This window comes from Rattus norvegicus, chromosome 6, assembly GCF_021556685.1.
Source record: "Rattus norvegicus strain SHRSP/BbbUtx chromosome 6, alternate assembly SHRSP_T2T, whole genome shotgun sequence".
NCBI lineage: Eukaryota > Metazoa > Chordata > Mammalia > Rodentia > Muridae > Rattus > Rattus norvegicus.
Genome location: NC_141539.1, coordinates 12830667 through 12847469, shown reverse-complemented (window position 1 = coordinate 12847469; position 16803 = coordinate 12830667). Strand labels below are relative to the sequence as shown.

General features: G+C 46.8%; 1 long non-coding RNA gene across 1 annotated transcript in view; it reads right to left on the bottom strand.

Annotated features, from left to right (window-relative positions):
* Positions 1-9379: 9379 nt before the first annotated feature.
* The window catches only part of LOC134479271 (uncharacterized), a 31188-nt gene continuing 23764 nt past the window's right edge, over positions 9380-16803 (bottom strand). Inside the window, exons 2-3 of the long non-coding RNA XR_015622660.1 lie at positions 13070-13139; positions 9380-12645 (exon numbers count right to left, since the gene is read on the bottom strand). This is a non-coding gene — a long non-coding RNA (uncharacterized LOC134479271). The remainder of the gene's footprint in view (positions 12646-13069; positions 13140-16803) is intronic.

Here is a 16803-nt window from a genome sequence, read left to right as displayed (position 1 = left end):
CCCATGGGCTGAGACAGTGTCTAGCCTGGACCAGGGGGGAAAGGGGAGCTCTGGCTTTTTTCATGGGGTGATTGGCCTTAGCTTGGCAAAGGCAGGCTTGGTGGCTGTGGCTGGGAGCACAGAGAGGCCTTCTATGGGAGAATTAGGCTGCGGCTCTGTAGGTAAAGGCCTTCTTCATAGCTCCCCATGGTGGATTTTGATGAAAGAGACAGTTCATGGTTCTAAACATGGTTGTTCATGATGGAAAATGGATGTATACTATACCAAATCCACTTCTCAGGGTAGGCCTGAGATTAAATACCTTTTGCAGGGAGGAATGTCTGGGAAGGGAAGTGCCGTGCTCAACCTCGACCAGCAAGGAAGACACGACCACAGTAGATCTTCTTCAAGCAGTTTTATTCAGGAACCTTGATACAATCTTCTGACCTCTATCTCTTCTGACTCTCCTCTGACTCTCTCTCTCTTACTGTCTCTCTTCTGACTCTCTCTCCTCTGACTCTCTCTCTTCTCTTTTCCGACTCTCTCTTTCTCCTTCTCCTCTTTCTCTTCTTTTCGGGGAACGCCCTGCACCACACTTAAATAGCTAGCACTGGCCAGTCCTAGCAAGCCATGTAGGGTCATGTAGATAGGCTGTCACTATGCGGAAGCTAGCGGGCCAGGCAGACATAGCCAAATAAGGACTTGTTTACTGCAAGGAGCGCTCACCGTTGGGAGGGTGGAAGGCAGAAACCAGCGCTATCTTTGAGGCGTGGCACGTCGCGGCTCTCTACAGGGAAGCTTATTGGCTAAGCCTTTCCCAGCCTCCAGGCACCTCATTAGCTTGGAGAACTCTGTCTTGAGCCTATGTGAATGTGAGGAGCATGGCCCGTGTTCCAAGTCAGGAGTTGGGCAGGGAGCTGGGACTCGCCTGAGTCTCAGGGTCTCGACTTCTCTACCTTACCAAACTTCCTGGCATGGCTTTACATCCCACTACCACAGGAAGCTACAAAGTATTTTTCGTGAGTGAAAACGTGAAAGTTCTTAACTTGATATGGGAAAGGAAAAGACTTTATGTTAAAGTTCATAAGATCTATAGCAAGGTCTTGTTAATCTGTGGCCAATTTATAAATTAAAATTTATTGTAAAAATGATACCTCTCAGGTAAGCATGTTGTGAGGAGACGAGGCCTCTGGAGGGAAAATGTCAATGGGACTATGCATTGATGAGTTTTGTTTTTAAACATTTATTTAACTTTTATTTTACATATATATGGTTGTTTTACCTGCACATGTGTCTATGCACCATGTATGTATAGCAACCACGGAAGCCAGAAGAGGTCATCAGATTCCTTGAGACTTAAATTACAGACAGTTGAGAGAGTGCAGGGCATTGAACCCAAGTCCTCTGAGCCATCTCTCCAGCCTATAGGCCTTGAGGTTACAGAGCGTGTTTCCCTCTGTTTCCTGATGGCCTGACTGGCCTAATGCTCCTGCTGCCCCATCTTCCTCTTCAGGGTGGACTGTATCTCCTCTGGGACCCTAAGCCCAAAACAAACCGGTTCTCCCAATCTCACTCTCACAGGGCGTTCTGTCAGCAGCGGGACTGTAACTAGGAGAGGTGTGCACGAGCTGACTGAAGAAAACGGAGCTGTAACCGTGGGTGGATATTTAGGTTCTCCTTAATAATGCAGTGTGAAGTCAGCCGCTGAAGTAGGTGGATAAAGACCTGTGTGAACACAGCCCCGGGTGGATTCATCTTCTATTGGGGTGTAAACAGCCTACACAGACTTCCCTTTTACAAGACAGCTCGGAAGCCTATACAATAGGCTTTCGGCAAATGTGGAGAATTCACTGAAATCCAGAGTCCCAGAGAAACCTTATGTGCTTTGTCTGTGGGCTAAAAAGAAGCAGATCTGAACCCCAGCTCCAAATGCAGACTAGCACAACCTGTCTACAGCCTTCCACTTTCCCCTCCTCAGATCTCCAGGTTCTGTGTCCTCCCCCACCCTGCTCAGACCCTGAGAGCATCTGCACTCCCCAAACCTTCAGCCCTTCAACCCTTCCAGTTTTTCCTTTCCCCCCACCTGCTCAGAACTACCAAAACATTCAAGCTTCAGACCCTGAGAAGTCCTCAGAGGAGATGGTTCACGCCAAATGTCTGCAGTTTGAACCAAGCGCAATGGCTATGCCCACCACACTACCAGAAACGAGAAGACACAGACACGGGGGCAGGTCATTTGGTGCAACTTCTTTAGCTTTGTAGAGTAATGAGTGACAGGCCAAATGTTGACATCTGTTTCACCAGACAGAACAAGAACCCCAAGAACTCCAGGTCCGTTGCCAATCCGCAGGCCATCTTGGATGCCGTGGGCGTATCTAGAGCCTCCACACGGCCCCACCACTAGTGCCTGCGGCCCTGGCACCAGGATAAACGGAGAGTTAAATTCTCTAATCAGGACAAGATCAGTGTGGTTCAAGAAGATTCCTGTGCAAACTTTAAAAAACTGTGTGACTCAAAAGAATAAACTCCATTTCCTTAGAAACCCGACTTCTGTTGGATAATTTATTCATTCAGGGGGTCTGTTAGATGAGTAGGAGAAGCAAAAAATGTGGGATGACTACTAATGATGATTAGGGTTTTGTTTTTTTTTGGTTTTTTTTTTTTGGTTTTTTTTTTTTTTTGGTTTTTTTTTTCGGAGCTGGGGACCGAACCCAGGGCCTTGTGCTTCCTAGGTAAGCGCTCTACCACTGAGCTAAATCCCCAGCCCCAGGGTTTTGTTTTGTTTTGTTTTGTTTTGTTTTGTTTTAATGTATAATGTATACAGTGTTCTGCCTGCATGTATGCCTGCGGGCTAAAAGAAGGCACCAGATCTCATTATAAATGGTCATGAGCCACCATGTGGTTGCTGGCAACTGAACTCAGGTCCTCTGGAAGAACAGCTAGTACTCTTGACCTCTGAACTATTTCTCCAACCCATGATGACTAATTTTAACTGTCAATTTGATATAATCTAGAATCATCTGGAAACAGACTCTCAAAAGGGATTGTTTAGATCAGGTTGGCCTGTGGGCATGTCTATGGGTGATTAACTTGATCCTATTAATCAAAATGGGGAGACTTGCCCACTGTTGAGTGGCACCATTCCCTAGGCAAAAAAAAAAAAAAAAAAAAAAAATCCTGGATTTTAAACAGTAAAGAAAGTGAGTTGAAATGGGGGTTGTAAATGAAACCAGAGTTGAGTATGACTGACAAGTATGGATACGATAGAATCTAAAAAGCTGATCATATATTTAGTCAGACCTTGTTATGGTCTGTGTTACTCATCAACTTGACAAAATCTGAAATTCCCTGGGAGATGAACCTTTGGACATGCCTATTAGGTGTTGTCTTGATTGAACACACACACTTTTTAAAACCATGGAAGCTGCCAGTGTTTAGTCAAGTCTTGATTGCCATGGGGCAGCTACACCTGGAGCTGTTGTTCGGTTTTCTAGATTTCACAGACGTAACAATCTCATTTCCTTATGTCTGGATCACAATGAGCAACCCTATATCCTGTGTCCTGGGTCTTTTACCGCTCTGCTCTGTTTGCTTGCTTTGGGTTCTACTTCATATGCTTTTAGGCTGGGTCTCTTATATCCCAAGGCAGCTGCAACTTCCTTTCACAGTCAAGGATAACTCTGACCTCCTGTGCCTCAAGTGTCCACTTCCCAAATGCCATAATTACAGGTATATGCCACCATGACCTGCCCAGAAAACGTTTTATGTATTGTCTATAGGTTATAGACTCTTTAACTGCTTCTTTCTTCCTTCTGAAGCATCTTCCTCTACACACAATGAGTGGAAAAGCAACACAGCATTGTCTAGCCATTGTGTGTCTGTATCTAGTCTCTCTGCTGAACAAGTTTGCTTATGCCTGAATCTTAAGGTTATGTACACATATGAGTGTGTCCCTTGACAAGCTTCTCAAGGTCGTTGTGCCTTTGTTTCCCCATCTAGGAATAGAAGGTTACTGGAGTTTCTCCCTTACAGAGTTTCAGAGGCATTGATTCCAACAGAGCGCCACGGCACACAGTGAATGTCATTCACTGTGTTACAATTATCCTCAAAACATAGAGAAAGCTCCCTCAAAGCAACTTCCTCTCAATGACTTTTGTCCTAGTAATTCTTACTGAGAGCCTTCCTGCTCCTGAGTAGGTCCCGTGGAAATCAGCGCCAATGTTTTCACTCTGACGCAGTGGTTTTCAAGGCTGCAGTGATTTTTCAAGTTAATGGAAAAACAATGGCAGGGCAAGATGTCTTTCCTTGACCTCCACAAAGCTGGACCTGCAGAGAGTTGGGACTCTGGGACCTGGGAGATGCTTTAAAGCTCCTGACCTCCAGTTGCTCTGCCTAGGAACAGCACCCTGCCCAGAGCCCACGACCCCCGAATCCATCTTTCCATAACACTCCCCAGAATGTAACCCCTGCCTCCATAACCGGAAAAACGACCCTGCTTCTGTTCCTCTCGTTCATCTTCTTTCTATCCTAGAAGAGCCCTCCTCTCTCCAGCCCTTCTTTCTCCTCTGTATTTCAGACTCCATAATTTCTTCCTATAACTGTAGTACTGTCCTGTCTCTGAGACTAAGTCTCACTTTATAGCCCACATTGGCCTGAAATTCACTACATACTTAGCCCAGGCTAGCCTCCTGCGTCAATCCTTTGGCCTCAGGTTCCCAAATACTGGGTTGCAGGGGTGCACCACAAGGGCCTTCCTGACAGCAGCCATCTAATTCAGGGACTTGTCGCTTTTCAGTTTACAGCTCTACAAAGTCCCATTGGCTGAAGTCAAACACCTCTAGCACAGTATCACAGCCATTCATACAAAAAAAGGCACAATTCACATACACTGCTATTGATTCGTCTTAACGTACGGCATTGCAAAGGATTGTTTGTGATATAGGGTCTTGGTATATAGTATTGGTTGACCTGTGACTCTCCATCCTCCCTCCAAAGTCTCCCAGGACCTAAGATGATAGGCTTACACCAGCACAGCCGGTTGATACTGTGAGTATTAACAGCAGCTCTCTAACTCAGCAAGATGTGAAACAGTCTTACTGTGGCAAGTGACTGGGCTGGATTTTCTTGCTTTATTTGGTTAGAAATTGTGTGTGCACAGAGGCAGAGCTTATCATTGACGCGCTGAGATCCAGGATCACAGTCTAGGCTTCTGAAGCCAGAGACTTATAGCTCTGAGCTTTGAGCATTAGAGACTTCCATCTCCAGTTTAAGCTGGAGGCTCATTGCTCTAAGCTGACAAGCTGGGGTTTATTGCTTAGAGTAGCACGATGATTAGCCCCGTCCCTATTCTGGGGCACTTGACTCTTGTACACTGAGTAGTTCTCTCCAGCTCTTGGTTAGCTCGAAAACCTCGAAAACCTCGGACAAGTGAAGCTGAGGTGTCCATTACCATGTCAAAGCTGACACTGGCTGCCAGGTTCTCCCTGTGCCCCTGGGTTTCTACCAGTTACAGGGTATGACTAGCAAACCCTGCTGCTTACCCAGGGCTGGGCTTCCCTCCCTCCAGCTCCTCTAGTCCCTATATAACCAACCATTTTGCCAGACTCTTGGCTCAGGTTGTCCTTCTTGGTCTGAGGTTCCTCTCACCGCTCCCCTCCCCCTCTCCTCACAGGGCCCAGCTCAGAGGCCTATTCACTCTGGACTCCCCCAGAAGTCCCTGCCCCTGGCTATCCCTTTTATCTACAATGAGCTTTCTCTGTTCACTCTTCTAACAACTAGGCCTTTATTATCCTTGTAGTGTGACAGTCCTTGTTGCTCACAGAATTGCCTTTTTGGTCTTTCTCTGGAGCTCTTCAGCTGCATCAGAGTCAACAGCTCAGATATTTGAGTATCAGAGGGCCCATCTCTTGGTGGCTGCCTGAAACCCTTAGCCACTCTGGGCTTTGGTACCTGAGTGCTCAGATCCTGGAGACCTTCTGGAATTCTTCAGCTGCCTCCTCAACCTTTTTTTTTTTTAATTGTACTTGTTCATTTATTTTTAGTGTGTGTGTGTGTGTGTGTGTGTGTGTGTGTGTGTGTGTGTGTGTGTAGGCTTGGATGATTCCATGACAGGTTTCAAATTGGCAGTTCAGGAGACTAGGCCTAGATCTCTGTTTCCAAGAACTGGGCAAGTCCAGGCCTCAGAAGCTGCCCCTCCACCTGGCTTGAGGCAAGGACAGTGGGTCAGCAGCAGTTCCCAGACTTCCTCAGCAACAGTTCCCAGACTTCCCCAGCAAGTTTCCAGCCCCCATGCCCAGATAATAGAATGTTGGTAGAGATGGACCCAACAGATTAACAGAGTTCACCTACCCCAGAATTCCCTAATGTGCTTTAAGTCAGGCCTGCGAGCTCACTTCAAAGTCTATCTTGGTAATGGGAGACCCCAGCGTGCTGGACTTTGCAGAATAAAACAGTCTTTGCATTTACATACTATTTGAGTCCTGGGGGTCATTCTTTGGGGAATTGTGTTGTAAATACTAACCAGTGCTCACAATAAGATCTTTTATATTAGGACTGGAGAGGTAGCTTAGCAGTTGAAAGGGTAGATAATGTTCTTATAGAGAACCAGAGTTTGGTTCCCAGCACCCATGTCAGATGATTCACAGTCTCCTGTAACTCCTCCAGTAGATCCAAAGCCTTATTTTCTTTCTTCTTTCTTTTACTTTTCTTTCCTTTCTTTTTCTCAAGTTTTAGAAACAGGGCCTCACCATATAGCCCTGGCTCAAGTCCTCAATCCCTCTCTGGGCCTGGATTAAAGGTATGTCACTACTGCCTGCAATGCCTTCTCTAGCGTCCAAGAGTACCTGTATTCAGAGATATATTCTCCCACACAGATACACACATGAACATAGTTTTAAAAAGCTATTTTAAAGCTGTTTTTATCTATGCATGTGAGTGTTTTGCCTGCATGTATACCACGCACTTTGAAAGAAGACATCAGATGCCTTAGTTATAGTTATTAGTGACCTGTGAGTTGCCGCGTGGATGCTGGCAGCTAAGCCCTCTGCAAGAGCAACAAGCACTCTTAACCACTGAGCCATCCACTAAAAAAATCTACTATTAACATTAACAATAGTCAACTCCTCACCTGCTGGGTCTGGGGAGAGTTGGATCCTCCTGACTCTTCCTCATCAGCCGCAGAGCAATCCTAGTGCCAGCCTCTCACCCAACCTTGTTCCTGCCAATCACTGATCTATACTGTGTCTCTACCACCTTATTTCCCCTCTAATGTCCTATCAACAGGGGCACAGTATATAACCTGCACTTTCTTTCTCTCAGCAGGAGGCATCAGGAGGCATCCACAAGGTTCTCCACACCAGTAGTTGGTTCTGTCCCTTTAATGAGTAGTATTTCAGTATCTGAATGTACCCTGCATTATTTATGCTCTAGTTGAGGGACATCTGGGTCGTTTCCAGATTTGGGCAATTATAAATAAAGCTGCTATAAACATAGATTTCGTTTCTCTTGGGTAAACACCTTAGAGTGGGAATCTGGGCCGCATGGTGAATGTGTAACTGTCGAACTTTATCTTCCAAAGAAGTTGTGCGTTTTCACACTCCTGGCAATGCAACGATTTCCCAGTTGCTTTTCATTCCCGCCGGAGCGTTTTTCATAGCTATCCTGATAGGCATGTGGTGGTCTCGAGTTGTACTTCCCTAATTGCTAATTATGTTGTTCGTGTCAGTGTGTACTTGCTTCCCAGGCATGAACTGCCCTTGGGATCACATTTACTCCTTTACTCAGCTTCAGAGTCAAGTTTACTTTTCTGACATGTGAGGGTTGTGACTTCTGATATATTCAGGAATCAATTCTTTTATTATCTATGCTTTGCAAAATTCTTCCACGGTTTTGTGGCTCATCCTCCCCAGCTCTGTCTCCCCCGCCCCCCACGCCTTCTGCATATGTATCTGTGTGTGGTGACGAGAGATGTGTACACGTATCTCATACGCTTGTGGCGGCCTACGGTCGACACCCACTACCTTCCTCAGCTGCTTTCCACTTTACGTATTAAACACCACTTTTAATTCCTTCCTTCCTTCCTTCCTGTGTATGTGTGATCTGCACATGGGACATCTTTGGGAGTCAGTCTCCTCCTGCCACCCTGCTGAGGCCGAGTTTCTTTGGTGTCTTCTTCTAGCTGGCTCTCTGAACTTCCAGGCAATTCTCTCACCGCTGCCCCCTCTGCGCCGTAGGAGTGCTGAGATCACAGATGTGTGCCAGCATAGATGACTGTCTGTCTGGTTCCCAGGGATGGAATTCAGGTCGGCAGTGCTTGTAGTGCAAACACAGCTACTCTCTGAGCCGTCTCTGCAGCCCGAGCAGAGGTTCTTGCTGAATGGAGTGTTCACCATTTGGATGAGTCTGGTTAGACATTTTGTCCCAGGACTCCCTTCTTCTGTCACCTACATTGACATTACAGATAGGCTGTCACATACACCCAGTTTACGAGTGGTCCTGAAATCTAAACTCTGATCATCATACTTGTTCATAAATGCTTTGTTGAGGCTGCTGGAGAGATGGCTCAGGGGTTAGGGGCACTGACTGCTCTTCTGGAGGTTCTGAGTTCAAATCCCAGCAACCACATGGCAGCTCACAACCATCTATAACTCCAGTTCCAGGGGATCTAGCTCTCCCACACAGATACCTGTAAGCAAAACACAAAATTACATGAATTATAAATGAATGGTGAGATGGTTTGTATATGCTTGGCCCAGGGAATGGCATAGAAGGTGTGGCCTTGTTGGAGGAAATGTGTCACTGTGGGGTGGGCTTGGAGACTCTCCTCCTAGCTCCTCCAAGGATGCTTAGGCTGTTCCTTGTTTCCTTTGGGTAAAAATGTAGAACTCACTCCTCCTGCACCATGCCTGCCTGGATGCTGCCATACTGCTACCTTGATGATAATGGACTGAACCTCTGAACCTGTAAGCCAGCCCCAATTAAATGTTGTCCTTTATAGAACTTGCATTGGTCATGGTGTCTGCTCACAGCAATAAAACCCTAACTAAACAAATGGATGGAAAAATAAATAAATAAATAAATAAATAAATAAATAAATAAATAAATACTTTAGTGAGCCCACACCTGGCCTTTTGTTTCTTTTTGACTGGTTATTTTGAGATAAAGTCTCACGTAGTCCAGGCTGTCCTACAATTTACTACATAGCTAAGGCTAGTCTTAAACTCCTTGATTCTTATGCCTCTGCCTCCTAGGTGCTAGAATTACAGGTTGTGTATACCATGCCCAAGATTCTCTTTTCCTTCCTTCCTTCCCTCCCTCCTTCCTTCCCTCCCTCCTTCCTTCCCTCACTCCTTCCCTCCCTCCCCCTTTCTTTCCTCCCTTCTTACATACCCCTCCCCAACCCTGGAATAGCACAGTAGGCCAGAACTTTGTGTGCAGTGAGCACACACTCCACACCATCTGCATCACCCCAGCCCTTTAAGAGACCTTTATTTTGGTTCAAGTTAATTCTTTTCTTCTGTGGTTTGTATTTTGGTATCCCATCTAAGAAAGCTTAGCTTAAACCAAATTCTAAATTCACAAATATTCTCTTTTAGAAGTTTTAGCATGTAAGGTTTTATATTGTTTTTATTTTCTTTCGTGCTTGTTACCCCTGTTTTAGCAACGTGGGGGTTGAACTCAGAGCCTTGTACATGCTAGGCAAGGACTCTGCCACTAGATCACACCCTCAGACCTTTCACAGTTACTTTTGTGATCCATTCTAAGTGACTGTGTATAGCGTGTGGAGTGTAGATTGAGAGTCTCTTCCATATGATGTCTGTGTGCAGACCCAGTGCTGCTCCCTGAAAGACCGCATCTTCTACACTGAGTTATCTTTGAGGCTTTGTCAGACATCAGTTGCTCTTATGCGTCTGTTTCTGAACCATATTCCACACCGGAGAGCAGTAGATCTTCATTTCTCTTCCTCGGAGCCACATTGTCTCAACTCTCGTGGCTTTATAGAATGGAAGCTGGGTCACATGAATTATCTGACTCTGTTCTTTTTCAAAAGTATTTTGTTTGTTTCTGATCTTTTGACTTTCTATGTTTCTTTTTACTTTAGTTTTATAGGGAAAAAAGGACACAGAATTTATTATAGCCTAAGACATACAATATTATCTGTGCTTGGAGAGATAGATAGATAGATAGATAGATAGATAGATAGATAGATAGATGATAGTGTGTGTGTGTGTGTGTGTGTGTGTGTGTGTGTGTGTGTGTGTGTGTGTGTGTGATACTGTAGGTCAGGATTCTTGGAGTCACTGTATAGCCCAGGCTAGCCTCTAATTCTCCACAATCGCCCTGTCTCAGCCAGACTGGTGGGATTACAGATGTGAGCCACCGCACTCAGCTCCGTGTGCACCTTAGAATCTGGTTGTTTTGGGTTTTGAAGCTGAGTCTCATGCAGCCCAGGATGGCCTTGAACTCACTATGCTACCAAAGATAACCTTAAACTCCTAATCCTCCTGCAAAGGACTGCACGCTCGTGGCAGCTGTCTGTTGAAGTCCGCACTGCTGTTCACGGTTATACCACAAAGGCAAACTTAGCTGGTTATTCCTGTAATCCTAAACTCTGGAAGGTGAGGTAGAAGAAGGATCAAGGATACCCTAACCTACACAGTAAGACTCTGTCCAAGAAAAAAAGAAGGCAGTGTTGGCATAGTGACACTGTTGCTGTCTAAGGGCCTTGATCAGGTTTGTCTTCGCTGCTAAAGAATTAAAAGACAGAGCGATAGGGACACCAACCCACGCAACAAACTTTCAGCCCCAAATTTATCCTGTCTACATGAAATGCAGGGACAGGAGATGGAGCAGAGACTGAGAGAACAGCCAACCAATAAGCAGCCCAACTTGAGACCCATCCCAAGGGCAAGCACCAGTCCCTAACACTATTAATAATTTGTTATGTTTGCACAGGAGTCTAGCATGGTTGTCCTCTGAGAGCCTCCACCCAGCAGCTGACTCGGATGGATGGAGACACCCACAGCCAAACAGTGGATGGGGCTTGGGGAAAGGATCGGAGGCCCCAAAGGGGATATGAACTCTGAGGGAAGATATCCAGAGTCAGCTCACCCGAAGCCTTGGAGCTCTCAGAGACTGAACCACCAAAGAACATACACAGGCTGGACCCAGGCCTCCCCTCACGTATGTAGCTGATGTGCAGCTTGGTCTTCACGTGGGCTCCAAACAACTGGAGTGGGGCTATTCCAAAAGCCGTTGCCTGTACATGGGACATGTTCCTCTAGCTGGGCGGCCTTGTCTGGCCTCCGTGGAAGAGGAAGCGCCTAGCCTCCCAGAGACTTGAAGTGCCAGAGCCGGGGTGGGGGTGGGGGTTGGGGGAGGTACCTGATCAGAGGAGAAGGGGAGGGAGAGGGGGAAGAATTGTGGGAGGGGGTGACCAGGAGGGGGGCAATAAACAGGATGTAAAGTAAATAAAGAAAAGAAAGAAAACGGAAAAAGAATTAAAAGGCGGAAAACTCTCAAGCCCCAACAGGCATCAGCAGAGAAAATCTTAACCGCAGCAGACAGGATCAGCCCATAAAGAGAAGCTTTTAGTAGAGATGGAGAAACACTCACAGCAGGACACATCAAGCACGGCCAGGGCCCTCTACAAAGCAGGAAGCAGACTTCAGTTCCACTTCTCCCAAAGAGCTGGGGTTTTAAGAGTATTTAATTAAGTGTAAAGCAGTGCTAGGTCTCAAACCCCAGCACACCCAGCTTCCTACCCCAAACTCCAGCTGGACTGGGTTGCCCTGTATAATCAGCTAGAGTCTGAGGGATGCTGGGAGCACCTGATGGCCAGGCCCATCCATTTTGATATGTTAATTAGGCAGCTCTCTGTTAGTCCCAGGTTTGAGACAGTGGTTTGAACAGACAGGGCAGCCGATACTTTGGCATAAGCCTGTCCTGATCTGGCTTGGAGGAGCCCTCCAATTCAATCGACAAGGAGCCCTCCTGGAGAGAATGAAAGTCAAAGAGGTCTTTTGTTTTAAGCTGCCAGGCTTTAGTCTCCGGCCAGCCATCTTGGAAGTTCTCCATGTTTCTTACCTAGACATGGCCTCTGTCCCCGTCTGTCTACCTCTCTGCCCAAATCCCAGCTCTGGTACTTTCCATAACTCAAAGAAGATATTTGATAGCCTTAACGAAGCTCAACTCCCCGCTCTACAAAATGGTGGCCACGCAGGCTCTATTTTTATAGGATCTTGGGTGCTCTCTGTGAACACATTAAGGCATAGCAGGAGCCACTGGTGTAGCCCAGTGATAAAGCGCTTGCCTGATAGATGGCAGAGACTGGCTTTAGTCCACAGCACCACAAAAACCAGAAACAATACTAGTACGCGGTAAGTCAGTGATAAATGTTTGTCTCAGTTTTCCTCCTCTCTGAAATCCTATTAGAGCAAGTACTGAGCCCTGCTGACTTTCCCACTGAGCCCTCTTGAGGCTTTGAGGCTTTGAGGCCATAGACTAGACCACTTATCAGATTGCCCTGGCCATCGTGGACGATCAATAGACAGCCGCTCTTGTGTCAGGAGACTGCTCCTCTCCGTAATCAAACTTCATAAACCAAGCACTTCGTGAGCTCTGGGTTTGCTGGTGACAAGGACCAGGCTGAGCTCTGACTGCTGTCTCCTGCAACACAGAAACAGAAAGTAAGGCTGAGCTCTCTCTCCTCTTGTTCTGGGTGTGGAAGAGTTTGCCCGCAGCACCAGGGATTATCTGAGAGAAAAGCTCCAGTGTCCCAGATCTACCATGTCCTCTGCAGGGAGGCTCAGACTCGCCCTCCTGGGTAAGGAAGCTGGGTGGAGGGTCGATTTTGGTGTCACTTTTTCCCTAAATATTTTAATAACTTTTTCCAAAATGACCTAATCCAAGCCCAAACTCTTAGTCAATCCTTGGCGTACAGTTCTGTGAGCTTGGAGATTCAATGCCTACACACTTGTAGAGATGCAGCCTGCCCATGAGGAAGCTGCTGTGCCCTTCAGCTCTCAAGCGTCTGTAGAGATCTGTGCTGAAACCACGTGTGAACAAGAATCCGAGAATCCCGGTGACTTACTTTTGACCAACATTAAATCCCCACTCTGCATTCCAGACGAACCCAAGAGGGCAGCGTGCTCAGTTCTATTCTGTTGAGGGGAGAAAATGCAAACAAATATTAAGCTGCTCACATAATTGTTGGTAGAACAATGTCTGTCAAACATATTGCCTCATTAACCCAAAATTGAATGAACAGCAAGAAGAACAAAGGCTGCTGAGATAGCTCTGATTTCGGCAGCGCTCCTCTCAATGCTTAGAAGACTGGAAAACCAACTTTGTTATGAGTGAGTGGTTTTATTTCCATAGGGGAGATATTTCTCATTTCCACTCTCGTATAAAACAGGAAGACACTTTTAGAAGATAATAGCATATAAAAATAAATGCGTTGGAAGCTGGGCATCAGAGGTACCTACCTTTGATACCAGCATTCTGGAAGCAGAGACAGGTGGATCTCTGAGTTTCAGGCCAGCCTGGTCCACATGAGACTCTCCCAAAATCAAAACCAAAACCAATAATTTCTAATGTAGGTGAAGAGAGTTTGTGGTGGCTCACATCCATAATGCCACTACTCAGGATCTAGAATCACCTAGAAACAAGCCTCTGGGCTTGTCTGTGAGGCTCATATAGTTTGGGTTAAAGAGGTGGGAAGACCTGTCCACTGTGGGTGGCACCATCCCCTAGGCTAGGTCCTAGACTGAACAGAAAGGAGAAAGCCAGCAGAGCACAAACTTTCATCTTTCTCTTCTTCCTGATTGTAGCTGCCCCAAGCTTTGGTGTCACCCTAGACTGACTGTACCTCAAACTGTGAGCTAAAGAAACCCTTTCCTCTTTAAGTTGCTTTCATCAGCATTTTGTCACAGCAAGAAAGTGACTAACACATCATCATCTGAGCTCTGGTACCTACCGGACTGGAAAGATGTGGGTAGATCTTCCCAGAGTAAGAACAGAGGATGAAAAGTGTCACTGTGCCTCACTACAGTCTTCCACTTCCTGGTTTGATTCCGAAAGCATACATACTGTCAGCCAATCGAGCCTGCATTTAGAGTATGTGATGGAAGGAAGTGTGCCCCACAGCAGGGACCTTGAGCCCAGGAGACTGGGAACCCATGGAACCTCCCCATCCTCCTGGAGCATGCTTCTATCCAGTTGTGTCTCTGCAGCAGCCCATACCCGCCTAACAGCAGAAGCAATCCTAGGTTTCTCCTGCACGTGCTGTTTCTGTCTTCATTCCTTCCCGAGTTATCATCAAGTCAAGGAATCCTTCAGGAAATCACTGTAATCTCCTCAGGTGTGTGCTACAAGCCCCCAAAGGTGATTCAAGTGTGCCCAGGTAATTCTTCAGGGCTGAATTAGAGGAAGAATAAACGAGCTGTTAAAAAGCTCAGCTGCTCTTTAGCATGACCGTGCTTCTCTCTCCAGCGGCGGCCAGGCCAGCGGCAGCAGAGGCCTTGCGGACAGGCTCAGTCTCCCGCTCTTCCAGTGGACCTAACTCACCTTCTTTGCTCTGAGCAAACTGCTGCTGGCTGTGATGTCACCATTGTGTCAACAGTGTGTCACGGTGAGGCGGAGAAAATACTTAGCAGAGCGAACTGAGATAAAGGTTTCAGTAAGCAGTCTGCTATTAAACAGACATAAACACAGCAGGCCAGTTCTCAGGGAGAGTCACTTTGTTGAGAAGGAGCGGGTAGGAAATGTCATGGGACATTTGAGTGGGGTGGGATTGTAATGGCTAAGAGTGCAGCTCACTATCTAGTTAGGTGGCGTCTTAGTTAGGGATTCTGTTGCTGTGAGGAAATACCATGACTGAGGCAACTCTTATAAAGAACCCGGTTCACTGGGGCTGGCTTACAGTTTCAGAGGTTCCGTCCATTTTATCATCACAACAGGAAGCACAGCAGCATCCAGGCAGGCGTGGTGCTGTAGGAATTGCTGAGAGTTCTGCATCTGGATCTGTGATGTGCTTCCTCCAACAAGGCCACACCCACTCTAACAAGGCCACACCTCCCAAGCTGAGAACCGCTAATTTAGCCATCCTGCTCATCGAGTGATTTTTGTCTCCATGCTTGGTTCCTGCAGATTACGCCAGAAATGCAATTTTTAAAATACTAACTGGCTGACCCACATGGACGCTCTCCAAGCTGAAACCACAGTAAATACCCTGCACTCCTAGACTCTAACCCAGGCCTAGGGGGACAGTGAGAGGCCTTTCCCTGAGCTCATAATAAAGACCCTTGTGTTTACATCAGAATTAGCTCCTTGGGGTTGGGGATTTAGCTCAGTGGTAGAGCGCTTGCCTAGCGCTTGGAGTTTGGTCCCCAGCTCCTATAAAAATTAAAAAAACAGAATTAGCTCCTTGGCTGTCTTTGGGGTCCCCATGACTTGGGCATGACACTAACAGTGCCACCTCCTATGGGCCAAGCATTCAAACACAGGAGTGTACGGAGCCATTCCTATTCAAATAACCACAGGTAGTGGATGTTGAAACCCCCTTTGTCCTTCCTCCAGACTGGCCATTTGGGGTGAGGCCCCAGGGGCTTTGGGAGTTAGGCTCCAACTGTTTATATGAGACATTTATACAGGTCAGAGCCAGTGGACAGCAAACACTCCACGTCTGCTTGTTAGAGGGTGGAGAAGGACAGTTGTGATTTTTGGCCTTTAATTTTTGTCTCTTCGCTTGCTGCCGCCTTTGCCAAAGTCTCTAGGAAACATCCTAAGGACAGTGGATCCTCCTTAGAGCCTCGTTAGGGTCCTCGTGGGTGTCAGGAAATCCTGTAAGGAAAATCAGAGATGAAGTTCTTGTGGTGGGGGCAGGCGGCAGGAGTGGGTAGCTGGGGGTGCCCTGGAGAGGGGCCGGATTCCTCTCGCACTTCCTGTTCCTGCTTCCCAACTTGACAGCTTTGCTTTGTGTTGCCATCTTCTCTAGAACAGGCTGGCCTTGAACTTGCTATCCAGCAGAAGACGGTCTTGAGCTCCTGATCCCCCTCTGTAAGTGCTTTAAGCTTACGGGTTCTCTACTTGTTCCCGCCTCGCGGAGATGACTCCCGCACAGAGAATATTCACCAACAGAATTTCAACAAACAAAAACTCAGCAGCAACAGCGTCCACCAGTGCAGACTGTGCCAGCAGCTGGACTCCACACTGTCTCTGGGTGTTTCCGTTTTAACTTTTTCCATCTGTTAAGTGGAAATGTTCTTGGGGCATGTCCACCTTTAGTCTAAACGGGTTATTAATAGGAATAACAAAAGAAGCTATGATATTTTTAAGCAGAGAAAAAGAGATTTGTTTGTTTGTTCGTTTGCCTGTTTTTCATGGGGTTTCACGTATCCTCAGCTGACCTCAAATTCACTACACAGCCACTGATGACCACATGGTGGTCCCCTGCTTCCACCGTCCTAGTTTTGGGATTCCAGATATGCACCATGTCTTAGTCAGGGTTTCTATTCCTGCACAAACATCATGACCAAGAAGCAAGTTGGGGAAGAAAGGGTTTATTCAACTTACACTTCCACATTGCTGTTCATCACCAAAGGAAGTCAGGACTGGAATCAAGCAGGTCAGGAAGCAGGAGCTGATGCAGAGGCCATGGAGGGATGTTACTTACTGGATTGCTTCCCCTGACTTGCTCAGCTTGCTCTCCTATAGAACCCAGGACTACCAGTCCAGGGACGGCACCATCTACAATGGGCTGGGCCCTTCCTCTTTGATCGGTAGTTGAGAAATTGCCTTACAGCTGGGTCTCATGGAGGCATTTCT